Below are 12,979 nucleotides of genomic sequence, written 5' to 3' on the forward strand. Positions count from 1 at the left end.
GCGAATCAATTCACGTACATATATATGTAGCTAACCAAACACATTACAATGGTTGGATGGTAAATATTGAAACACAGATTCACAAAAACAGTTAAGACTAAACTAAACACTGGCTATGCCTGAATGTTTGTTTTCTTACTGAGTCCATACGCATTGCTGGATCCAAAAGACATGCTGTCCTTGTAGAAGCGGCGATGGTGCTGTGAATGGTGTCCGAGCGCGTTGTCGTCTGATCCGCTGGTCCTTTTCCAGGTGTAAAAGTTTGTTGCTGTTTCGTTGTTGGGCTTTATTGGGGTAAACTGATGTAGCGTTCCGCGTACAACAATTTCCACTCACTATAGGCCACGTAGTTACCGCGAGGTAACTGGGTGTGTCCGTAGGCCTGGTAGTGCGCTGTGCAGCATTCAGCCTCTGTCCGAGTCTCGGAGCAGATGAGCTGAAGCGACTGGCCAAAAGGGGTGCGTCGAAGAGAAGAAGCAGAAGAACAGAAGAAGCAGAAGAGACAGAAGAAGCAGAAGAGCCAGAAGAGAGATCCCAAGAACGTGTCTTGCTCTTATACGGGACCGTTTATTGCTCCCGCCATTACGGGATTGGCTGAACCAAGTTAGACGTCATTCGTGGTGGACGTCGCAGAATTTTCCTGTGGGAATGTGGAAGTTGTAGTCCCTACATCCCCCCTGTGGTCTCAGGATGCGGCTGAAGCCAGTGTTCCTCGAGAGCACAAAAGTCAGTTCACAGTCCACAGGTCAAGTACATTGGGTCGGTAGCACAGTTCACAATTGACTGACAAACATCCAGGCATTTATCAACAATTAACTAAACTGGTCTAAAACACATGATACAAACAATGTGAAACACTAAGGTCGAACAGTGAATACATTGTCACAAAACATAAGAAACCTTGGTGAAAGGGTTAGTCGTTTTGTTAGTTCAGGTGTTTTGTTAGTTATTGGATGGTGTCCAGAAGGTGGAGCACCAACAGGAATGACCCAGCCATGAAAATGTTCAGATGATGTAGGGGTCTAGGATGGAGAGGCTGTAGCCTTTTTGGAAGTCTTGTTCAGACTGACCAATTGTTCTAGTCCCTACAGTCAGGTTGCTGACGAGGGTTGTCATCTGAAATATGTGGGGGCATTTTCAAATTAGGGCAGCTTTCTGTATCCAAGCTTAACCTTATGGCTGTGTCATCAGGAAGGAAATGGAGAGGTGGTCTCATTTCTAAATGATGTGGTAAGCTCACAAGTGGTCTTGTCTTGCTTGGGGAAGAGGTGGAGTAAGGCACACTGGGGTGTGGCAATATACTTGTAAAGATTACCCTGTAGTTTCTACATGCAATACTTTGCGATGGTTCAGTAGGTGTAGAAAGAAGCAATGAACGTTTACGAGTTATAACAGGTGTTGGATTTGATTCTACAGCACCTACTTGCGATCTGCGTTTGCTGCTGCTACATGCAAATCTAAGTGGCTGCTATAAACTACCTGTTTATTTTGCCACCTCCCTTTGGTAGGAAAGGTGTGCAAAAGAAAGTGGTCAAAGCTTCAGCTGGGAGTCTGCCTGTGAGGAGACCACGGCTATAGATCAGTCTTATTCAGTCTTTTGATGGAGGTTGAACAAGACCAGATAGCTCTTTGGAGTGGTTACTCAAGGCATACACACTACTGAACAAAGGTTAGAGGCTTTAGTTGTCCTCAGAGGAACTGAAGAAGCTCTCTTCAGACAAGGTATCTTCCCTATCAGAGTCATGCTGGTGACTCTGAGGCTTGGGCCTACCGGGTCGGTCTTCTCTCCAATTCCGGCTGGAATCAGAGTGTGAGAAGCGACCACGGTGGCTCTTAACCGGGAACTTACTCACATGCCGTTGTTTTGAGCCATTAGACTTTAATGGGGCAACTTGGGAAGTGCCGGCGGGCTTGGTTGGAACAACGTGCTTAGCTGTTTCCAATACCTCGTTCCTGGGCACAATCCTTAAAGTGTCCCAGACCATTTGGGCTTCATTCCTTAATTCAAGGGCTGAGTGTTGGCCCCTTGAAAACAGTGAAACATGAGTTCGGACGCAGGGGTGCAGGTTGTGCACAAAAAGGGATTTGAAGGCTTGATCTTCATCTAAGCCTGGTCCGTTTCTGCCCTGGAAAAATGCATGTTTAAGTCGTTGGTAAAAGTCTTTTGGTCGTTCTGTACGGCTATGTTTAACCTCCACAGATTTGATCATGGCTGTGGCCTGATCAAACCATGGCAGGTACTCAGCTACCAACGCTTCACAAACCTTGGGATAGCTGGAACGAACCTGTGGTGGAAGTTGTTCCATAAATGTATGGATCTCTCTGGTAGAGGTTTTCCATACAAGTCGGACCTTTTCTCGATCGGTTGCCCTGGGCAGATCCGAGAGACAGTTGTCAACTTCTCTCAAGTAACTCTGAATGTTAAATTTGGAGTCCTTGGGGTCAAATGTGTGGACATACTTCGCCATGGCCTCTAGCTCCTCAAAGCGAAGACCCTGTGAAGTTGCACTCGTCTGCCTGTTTGGAGAAGGAGAGACTGAAATCACATTTGAATGTGAATGCGTTTCATGCGGAGCTCGACGTCCTCGGTTTGGTTTAGGGGGTGGAGCTACAAAACAGTCATTCTCACAATGGTTGGCAGAAGATGAATTGTCGCTGTCAGTGTACTGAACAGAGCTGTCACCTATCCTCTCAGTTATAAAGGGAAAGCTAGCGGGATTAGCGTTGCTTTTTGTGTGCCCAATTAATAACGTTAGATCTCCTCTACCGTGTCCACGGGAGGGTTCCCTGACCTCCTCACGAGAGGGGTGGGCATGGAAGGTGCAGTCCTGTACTTGCCTGACTGTTTCTCCCTTGCGGAGATGGACCACCGTTGGGATGGAGTCCCCCCTTTCCCTCTCCAGGGAAGAGGTGGGCAAACCATTGCATGGGTGGTCAACAGCACTGCAATCTGAGGAGACTGACGAGTCTCCATCAGAGCAAGCTGTGGAACCGGGATCTGACAAACCCGAATCAATTTGTGACCCCCCTTCCCCCGCCTTTTGGTGTAAGGAGGAAGCAGGAGAAGCTGGAGTTGGGCAAGCCTGAGAAAGCAGGCTTGCAGAAGAGAGTGGATGTGGTAGCTTGTGGCATCCACTCTTCAACTGAAATAATTCCTCTCTGTAGGAACAAAGATCTGATTCGGCTGAATGCAGATCACGCAAGTATTGTACTGCTTTCTTGCCAACAGTTTGAAGCTCAAGTAAAACACTGGTGTGTTGTCCTTTGAGGTATGCCATCTCTGATTCTAAGTTTTTGTTGCTCTGAAGAGCAAGACTAATCTGTCTGGCAAAATTCAAGACCAGACAACTTAGAATTGGGTCTTTTGACTGGGTGGGGGAGTGACCTTTCTCGTTGATTAATGAGAACATTTCTTTCCTACAATCAGTGAGGTTCATCTGATTCAGGAAAGCTATGTAGCCAGGTGCTAAACCTTGGGCTAAAAAGGAAAGGTACTCATCAATAGATATGGGTTCCATATCTCAAGCCAAATAAAGCTAAAAGCTAAAATCAGTAACTTAAGAGGGTACTCTTGAAGTTAACAATTTGACAAGGGCCTTGAGCTCCTAACAGTTGGCAATGAATTGTTTCCCAATATCACAATCCAACATACAAGTTGTGATGAAGGATAAAGAATTTAAAACGCTCTTTGAATATTCTCTATAACTATAGTACAAGGTAGCTATAGCATCACACAGGGACTCGAGTTGCACTAGCGGTACTGCAATGCAACAACAGCAAAATGAACAAACATATGGCGGATATTCAGACCGTAAAATAGGAACTGTGATGCTGATCACATTAATCCTAAATACCAGAATGTGATTGGTTGAAATTACAATTAAATTTGGATTTAAATGTAAAATTCAATTAATTATTAAAATTACTTTGACCAAGTAATTATAATTAATAATACAGTGCGGCTAATAATACTATTATTGATAATACGTATTATACCGGAAGGTAAATGCCAATCAACAAACTACCGTGTAAGATTACGAAAGTAATGCCACAATGTTACACGAGGGGGCAGTATATTGAGAAAGCGGCTCATGCAGGCTTTCAAAAATGGTACAAGGGTGACATCTAGCGGTATTTTCAAAAGATTGCACTGGTGGCAATTTAGCTGAGAAAGAATGCCGAGAATTCGTTCTGGAGGCACGTGACATGAGCCAAAGCTCGTCTTTCTCACGCAGAGCTCCAAATTAGGATGGGGAATTCGTTATGAAGTCACAAGACATGAAATTTGAGCCAAAGCTAGTCTTCCTCACACGGGGCGCCAAAATATGTAGGGGTCCTCGCACGGGACTCCAAATTATGTAGGGTCCTTGCACGGGCCGCCAAATAACGCAGGGATTTTACTCTCTACGAAACCGGGGCGCCAGTTAAACGTTGTGTTGCAGTATAACTGCGAAAAGTAATCAGTCTCATAAAATTACTGTTATCAGAAATATCCAACCACAAATATAGTATTTCAATTAATTAAAATAACCAATATTAATGATTGAACATACCGATAACCTGAAGGTTGGAAGTTCTTCGAAAGACTGCTTTAACTCGGCTCTCATGTCTATGCGATTCCAAAACGGACACCGGGGTTTAATAAAATATATTTATTAAACAAACATACAAACACATAACAGATAAACTAACGGGAAGTTAGTAAGGAAATTTAGTTTGGTATGTGTGTGTGCGTGTGTGTGCCGCGCGCAAGCGCGCGTGTCGCTAGAGTTCTGGGTGTGGTAATGAGTTAGAGTTAGCTGTGAGAAGGGACTACTTGCGTAGTTTTACTCTATATATGCGCAAAAGACGGCGAATCAATTCACGTACATATATATGTAGCTAACCAAACACATTACAATGGTTGGATGGTAAATATTGAAACACAGATTCACAAAAACAGTTAAGACTAAACTAAACACTGGCTATGCCTGAATGTTTGTTTTCTTACTGAGTCCATACGCATTGCTGGATCCAAAAGACATGCTGTCCTTGTAGAAGCGGCGATGGTGCTGTGAATGGTGTCCGAGCGCGTTGTCGTCTGATCCGCTGGTCCTTTTCCAGGTGTAAAAGTTCGTTGCTGTTTCGTTGTTGGGCTTTATTGGGGTAAACTGATGTAGCGTTCCGCGTACAACAATTTCCACTCACTATAGGCCACGTAGTTACCGCGAGGTAACTGGGTGTGTCCGTAGGCCTGGTAGTGCGCTGTGCAGCATTCAGCCTCTGTCCGAGTCTCGGAGCAGATGAGCTGAAGCGACTGGCCAAAAGGGGTGCGTCGAAGAGAAGAAGCAGAAGAACAGAAGAAGCAGAAGAGACAGAAGAAGCAGAAGAGCCAGAAGAGAGATCCCAAGAACGTGTCTTGCTCTTATACGGGACCGTTTATTGCTCCCGCCATTACGGGATTGGCTGAACCAAGTTAGACGTCATTCGTGGTGGACGTCGCAGAATTTTCCTGTGGGAATGTGGAAGTTGTAGTCCCTACACATCCGTAACCTGGAAGATTGAGGCTGTTATCCAGAGGGCTCTACGGGAGGAACCCGATCCCAGGTCCAACCCAGGAATACGCCTCTATGTCCCATCAGCTGCTCGGACACAGGTGCTCCAATGGGCTCATTCATCTCCCCTGTCCTGCCATCCCGGCTTTACCCGCACCTTGGCGGTGCTTAAGCGAAAGTTCTGGTGGAGCACCATGATCCCCGACACCAGACACTTCATCAAGGCATGCACCACCTGTGCCAGAAGCAAGGCCTCCCACCAAGCCCCTCCTGGTCTGCTCCAACCTCTGCCCGTGCCCAGCAGACCCTGGAGCCACATTGGGGTGGATTTCGTTACCGGACTTCCCCCTTCCGAAGGTAACACCACCATCCTCACCGTGGTGGATCGATTTAGTAAAGCAGCCCACTTCATCCCCCTACCTGGATTACCCACCTCCCAAGAGACTGCGGACGTTTTGATTAAGGAAGTGTTCCGCATCCACGGAATTCCCTCAGACATTGTATCCGACCGGGGCCCACAATTCATCTCTCAAGTGTGGAGAGCTTTCTGTCTGGCCCTCGGTGCCACGGCCAGCCTCTCATCCGGCTATCACCCTCAGTCCAATGGGCAAACCGAGAGGGCCAACCAGGATTTGGGAGCCGCACTTCATTGTGTCTCAACCCAGAATCCGGCTTCTTGGAGCAAGATGCTCACCTGGGTTGAGTACGCGCACAACACCCTGCCCTGCGCCGCCACCGGAAAGTCTCCCTTCGAGATCTCTCTTGGCTACCAACCTCCACTGTTTCCTGACCAGGAAGCCGAGATTGCTGTTCCCTCCCTCGCCACCCACATGAAGCGCTGCGCTAAGATCTGGAGGGATGCCAAGGCCGCGCTCTTACGCACGGCAGATCGTAATCGGCGCTTTGCTGATCGCCACCGCACACCAGCTCCAGCCTACAAACCAGGTGACTCCGTTTGGCTGTCCACTAAGGACATTCCCCTCCAAGCCACCTCTCACAAACTGCAACCCCGCTTCATTGGTCCCTTTAAGATCCACAGCATTATTAACCCATCCTCTGTTAAACTGTCACTCCCTGCTTCACTTAAAATTCACCCCACATTCCACGTTTCATGTATCAAGCCTGTATCCTCTCACCCCATTTGTCCCCCCGATCCCCCACCCCCTCCCCCCCGCATCATTGATAACCACCCTGCTTTCACTGTGAAAAAGCTTTTGAACATTCGTAAGAGGGGTCGTGGTGTGCAATATCTGGTTGACTGGGAGGGCTATGGCCCTGAGGAGCGTTCCTGGGTAGCTCCCAGTCTCATCCTAGATAAAACATTGATCAAGGACTTCCATCGTGACCACCCTGATAAATTCCAAGGACCGCCAGGAGTCGGTTGTTAAGGGGGGGGGGGTCCTGTCACGTTTCAGGTCTGTCTCGCCATGTTTTATGTTTATTCATGTTGTCTTAGTCACGTAGTGTCTTATCATGTATTATGTTAGTCTAGGTTCGTCATGTTGTTTAGTTTATTTCTTGTTACGATTTATTTTCTCGTCATGTCTAGTTATGTTTCGTTACGATTATATTACCTTGTTATGTTGAATGGTTATCGTCTTAGTTTCGTTTTGTATTATGTTTTGATTTATGTTTATTGTTACGTTAACTGGTCGTTGTTTATGCATACACTTTTACATGTCTTTCCGCAAACCTTGCGTTCCGCCTTTTCTCTCTCGCTCCTTCTGTCATTCACTCCCTAATTATTTCCATTTGTCTATTTACTAAAACGACTAACGCTAGATCAGGATTGGGTAGAAACTAACAAGACTAATCATGTGTTCATGTTACCTTACGTTTCTCGTGCATGTCATTTACTAATTTACGAATGCTAGGGCAGGATAGGTTTATTACTAACGATTACTAATCTCCTTGTTAAACTTGTCATCCATCGCACCTGTTTTCCATTTCCTTGCTACGCTCTAACTAATTGTCTACACCTGTCTACACCCGCATTTATAGCCCAGTCGCGCAACTGTTCTTCGCGAAATTGTCTGCCTCTTGTTATCAAAGCAACTCTTGAGCATTTACATTATTGATTACACGTTACGATCCAAGCCTGTTTTACCGACCATTGATTATTGATTTCTGTTTTGTTGACCATCGTATGTTTTTGACCACGTCCTCGCCTACCGATTTTGTACTTTTGCCTCGCTGTTTGTTTTATGGTTTCGACTTCCGCATCGCCCACGACTACGACCCTGCCTGCCGTCCGCCTGTACTTCAGCCCCGCTGACAGCTTTCCTGCTACCGGACCTCCCTGCACGTCTACCGACTACGAGTTTGCCTCTTCCCTCGGCACCGTGCTTTTTGTTTGTTTAATATTTGTTTGGCTGGATCTACGTGTATGGACATTGCTTGTTTTGACTACGCTCCTGGGATTCGTCCCGAATAAAGCCCTGACGGGACTTTATCTAACCTTTGTTTCTGAGTCGTGCATTTTGGGTCCAACCCCCACGCACCCGTCTCACCAGGGGAGGATTGTCTCCTGCTTAGTCTAATCAACTGTACGTCGCTCTGGATAAGAGCGTCTGCCAAATGCCATTAATGTAATGTCATGTAATTACAACAGTGGTATGCAGAAGAGCATCTCGGAACACACAACACATAAGTCTAAGTGGATAGGCTACAGCAAGAGAAGACTTAATGGGTCTCATTCATGAAACATTAGTAAGTCTATGTGCAGATTTGCACATAAACGTCCACGCTACTAAAAACCTACTCCGGATTCATGAACGCCGCGGGAAACTCAGATCTGATCGTAAACTCGTGTGTATGATCATGAATGCCAATCCATCGTAAAGTGAAAGCGCGCTCCCGGTAATCAGCAATTAGCATAAATCCCCGCCCATGAATAGACAATGATTGCCATATAAGCAGGTGTAGACGCATCCAGTCGACCTGTCAGTCATCATGGCGCAAACAAGGAAAGAGAGAGAAAGAAAGAAAAATAAAAACGGAGATCGAAATCATCTTGGGTGAAATATATATTTTATTGAGTAAAAAATGTTTTATTTTCTTCTATCAGTAGTGGTGTTGTGACAGGGACAGGCAAAGCGAAGGCCTGGAAGGAGGTGACAGATGCTGTTAATGTTGCCTCTGTAGAACAATAGAACCATATCCGAGGTTAAACGTAAATGGTTTGACATGCATCAGCCACAGGAGGAGGAGGCTCACAGGCACAAATATCACCTGCTGACGAGCGCATCGCTGGCATTATTGGGGAGACCTCTCTGTTAGGAATTATACCTGACGGAGACACCGACATGCCTCCACTGGAGACAACATCAAACCCAGATGGTAAGGTGATAATTGTTGTATCATAATACATTCTGAATACCATCACTGATAGCTTAGTGGTTAGTGTAGTTTAACCTAGGTCGTACAGTCCCACCAAACAAACAGAACATTTGTGGGGGTTTCTCTTCGGATTGAATGAAGTGGAAACGGGAAACCAGTAATGTTATATTGTGCGATATGGTGCGTAATGGATATCAGTGTCGGAATGTAGAGCTATTTAACATTCATTTCAAGAAAGGATACGGATAGCGTATAGCCCACTGCAGTTTTGTATGCATCGTCTTCAAATTATTTGAATCTTAATAGCCTAAAGCTCTGTTTTATACTATACAGCTCCAAACAACTCTTCAAGAGTTCTGAATTTCTGTATGTTTACACTAGGACTCGGAACTGTACTGTCCTCTCAGGTCCACATTTGCACGTGTTCTTGTGTTTGATTTGCACTTTGTTGTACGTCGCTCTGGATAAGAGCGTCTGCTAAATGCCACGTAATGTAACGTAATGTAATGTAAAAATAAGTCAGTCTGCAGCCAACGTAAATTAAAGATTTTTCAAATAAGATTTATTTAATGTTTCTTTCAAATGAAAAAAGAGCCACACATAAAACGAAAAAAAAACAAACGTTGTGTCATATTTCTAGCTGGCGAGTGCTCCTCCCATGATGTGGCTCCACCACCTGCTGCCGCCGCTGCTGCTCCTGCTGCACCCAGGTACCGAGGCCGAAGAGGTGATCCGGCTGTCCTTACGGATGAGGTCCTGAGGAATCAAGAAAGTCTACTTGCAGCAGTCAACCAAATCAACACGTCCCTCCAAGAAATTAACACCAGCTTGAAGGAAATCTGCAAGGCACTTTTGCGTCCTCAACAATAAAGTGTTATGTTGTCAGTATTGTGTGATGTCTGTGTTTATCCTGGGAAAACACTTATTTACTACAAGATAATCAAGCTACTCTCTTTTACTCTGATAATTAAATATAGCCTATTTGTATACATTTTAAAGAGCATGACCTGAACATGAACTGAGGTAGCCTACTGAAACAGGATGTTGTATATACATATAAAACAAAATACAAATGAAACTAACTTTTTGCAAAGCTTGTCGGCCTAAAATGTGCACAGCTTATTCAGTCTTAGCAACACTTACCTTAAAATTGCTCTACAAGTCGCTGGCGTGTCTGTATAGCAGCCGCATTTCGAGGCCCAAGAGCTGGTTCCGGAGGCAGTCGTTCCTCTGCATTGGGGACTTCAGGCAGGGGAAGGCCCTGTTTAATGGCCACATTGTGCAGGACACAGCAGGCTAATATTATTTTGCACACCTTCACGGATGCATAAAGAAGGGTACCACCTTTATTGTCCAGGCAGATCCATCTTGCCTTCAAGACCCCGTTTGTGCGCTCCACAACGGCCTGAGTAGCAGCATGTGCTTCACAGATCAGTTGCACATTAACGAAATGAAAGTTTTTCCGGTTTATGTAAGCAAATGCATCACAAAGAATGTGTAATCTATTGAGTTGATTTTCATAGATAATTCACAATCATGAACCTAATCTGGATCTTAAACCTGCTAATTGCCAACTAATTTAACTAAATGTATTATATTTTTAATTGTCATGTTCATATCACGTGTTTCAAAGGCATCTGCGTATTGTTTACATAACAGAGCGCAATATGAATAAAAACGTAAATTTCCAATAGTGACAAGCATTATTTATGTGCATTCTTGAATTTACACAAGCACTACGCGTGGTCAGCAGCAGGTGTAGATTTTGTTAGTAGCTACGAAAAGATCGGAGCTACTAAAATATTGATGAATGCCAAAAACCCGTAAATTTCCCTCTACTCGCATTTTACACACAAATTCATTCAGCTCACGTTTCATGAATGAGACCCAATATGTCTACAAAATGAGTAATAAATACCTAAAAGTGCTCACTGAGTGTATATACACCACCACCACTATATACAGTCAGGTCCATAAATATTGGAACATCAACACAATTCTCATCTTTTTGGCTCTATACACCACCACAATGGTTTTGAAATGAAATGAACAAGATGTGCTTTAACTGCAGACGTTCAGCTTTAATTTGAGGGTATTTACATCCAAATCAGGTGAACGGTGTAGAAATTACAACAGTTTCTATATGTGCCTCCCACTTTTTAAGGGACCAAAAGTAATGGGACAATTGGCTGCTCGGCTGTTCCATGGCCAGGTGTGTGTTAGTCCCTCATTATCTCATTTACAAGGAGCAGATAAAAGGTCTAGAGTTCATTTCAAGAGTGCTATTTGCATTTGGAATCTGTTGCTGTCAACTCTCTATATGAGATCCAAAGAGCTGTCACCATCAGTGAAGCAAGCCATCATTAGGCTGAAAAATCAAAACAAACCCATCAGAGAGATAGCAAAAACATTAGGTGTGGCCAAATCAACTGTTTGGAACATTCTTAAAAAGAAAGAACGCACGGGTGAGCTCAGCAACACCAAAAGACCTGGAAGACCACGGAAAACAACTGTGGTGGATGACAGAAGAATTCTTTCCCTGGTGAAGAAAAACCCCTTCACAACAGTTGGCCAGATCAAGAACACTCTCCAGGAGGTAGGTGTATGTGTGTCAAAGTCAACAATCAAGAGAAGACTTCACCAGAGTGAATACAGAGGGTTCACCACAAGATGTAAACCATTGATCAGCCTCAAAAACAGGAAGACCAGATTAGAGTTTGCCAAACAACATCTAAAAAAGCCTTTACAGTTCTGGAACAACATCCTATGGACAGATGAGACAAAGATCAACTTGTAGCAGAATGATGGGAAGAGAAGAGTATGGAGAAGGAAAGGAACTGCTCATGATCCAAAACATACCACCTCATCAGTGAAGCATGGTGGTCGTAGTGTCATGGTGTGGGCATGTATGGCTGCCAATGGAACTGGTTCCCTTCTATTTATTGATGATATGACTGCTGACAAAAGCAGCAGGATGAATTCTGAAGTGTTTCGGGGCAATATTATCTGCTCATTTTCAGCCAAATGCTTCAGAACTCATTGGACGGCGCTTCACAGTGCAGATGGACAATGACCCGAAGCATACAGCGAAAGCAACCAAAGAGTTTTTTAAGGAAAAGAAGTGGAATGTTATGCAATGGCCAAGTCAATCACCTGACCTGAATCCGATTGAACATGCATTTCACTTGCTGAAGACAAAACTGAAGGGAAAATGAAGACAGTTGCAGTAGAGGCCTGGCAGAGCATCACCAGGGATGAAACCCAGCGTCTGGTGATGTCTATGCGTTCCAGACTTCAGGCTGTAATTTACTGCAAAGGATTTGCAACCAAGTATTAGAAAGTGAAAGTTTGATTTATGATTGTTCGTTTGTCCCATTACTTTTGGTCCCTTAAAAGTGGGAGGCACATATAGAAACTGTTGTAATTCCTACACCGTTCACCTGATTTGGATGTAAATACCCTCAAATTAAAGCTGAAAGCCTGCACTTAAAGCACATCTTGTTCGTTTCATTTCAAATCCATTGTGGTGGTGTACAGAGCCAAAATGATGATAATTGTGTCGATGTCCCAATATTTATGGACCTGACTCATATATATATATATATATATATATACACAGTGCGTCCAGAAAGTATTCACAGCGCTTCACTTTTCCCACATTTTGTTATGTTACAGGCTTATTCCAAAATGGAATAAATTCATTTTTTTCCTCAAAATTCTACACACAACACCCCATAATGACAACATGGAATAAGTTTAGAAATTTTTGCAAATTTATTAAAAATAAAAAACTAAGAAATCACATGTACATAAGTATACTCAGCCTTTGCTCAATGCTTTGTTGATGCACCTTTGGCAGCAGTTACAGCCTCAAATCTTTTTGAAAATGATGCCACAAGCTTGGCAACTCTCAAGCTCCATCAGGTTGGATGGGGAGCGTCGGTGCACAGCCATTTTCAGATCTCTCCAGAGATGTTCAATCGGATTCAAGTCTGGGCTCTGACTGGGCCACTCAAGGACATTTACAGAGTTGTCCTGAAGCCACTCCTTTGATATCTTGGCTGTGTGCTTAGGGTCATTGCCCTGCTGAAAGATTAACCATCGCC

The 12,979-nt window shown here is 44.4% G+C and overlaps 1 protein-coding gene and 1 long non-coding RNA gene across 2 annotated transcripts in view; both read right to left on the minus strand.

Moving 5' to 3' along the window:
- Positions 1 to 12,979, minus strand: part of adam23a (ADAM metallopeptidase domain 23a) — a 55,969-nt gene that overhangs the window by 37,638 nt on the left and 5,352 nt on the right. The window lies entirely within an intron of this gene.
- LOC133116202 (uncharacterized) lies at positions 9,410 to 10,686 on the minus strand. Its single transcript, XR_009705844.1, has 2 exons — positions 10,017 to 10,686; positions 9,410 to 9,629 (listed from the first exon to the last, which is right to left on the minus strand). It is a non-coding gene; the product is annotated as an uncharacterized LOC133116202 (long non-coding RNA).

The sequence above is a fragment of the Conger conger genome, chromosome 17 (assembly GCF_963514075.1).
Source record: "Conger conger chromosome 17, fConCon1.1, whole genome shotgun sequence".
Classification (NCBI taxonomy): Eukaryota; Metazoa; Chordata; class Actinopteri; order Anguilliformes; family Congridae; genus Conger; species Conger conger.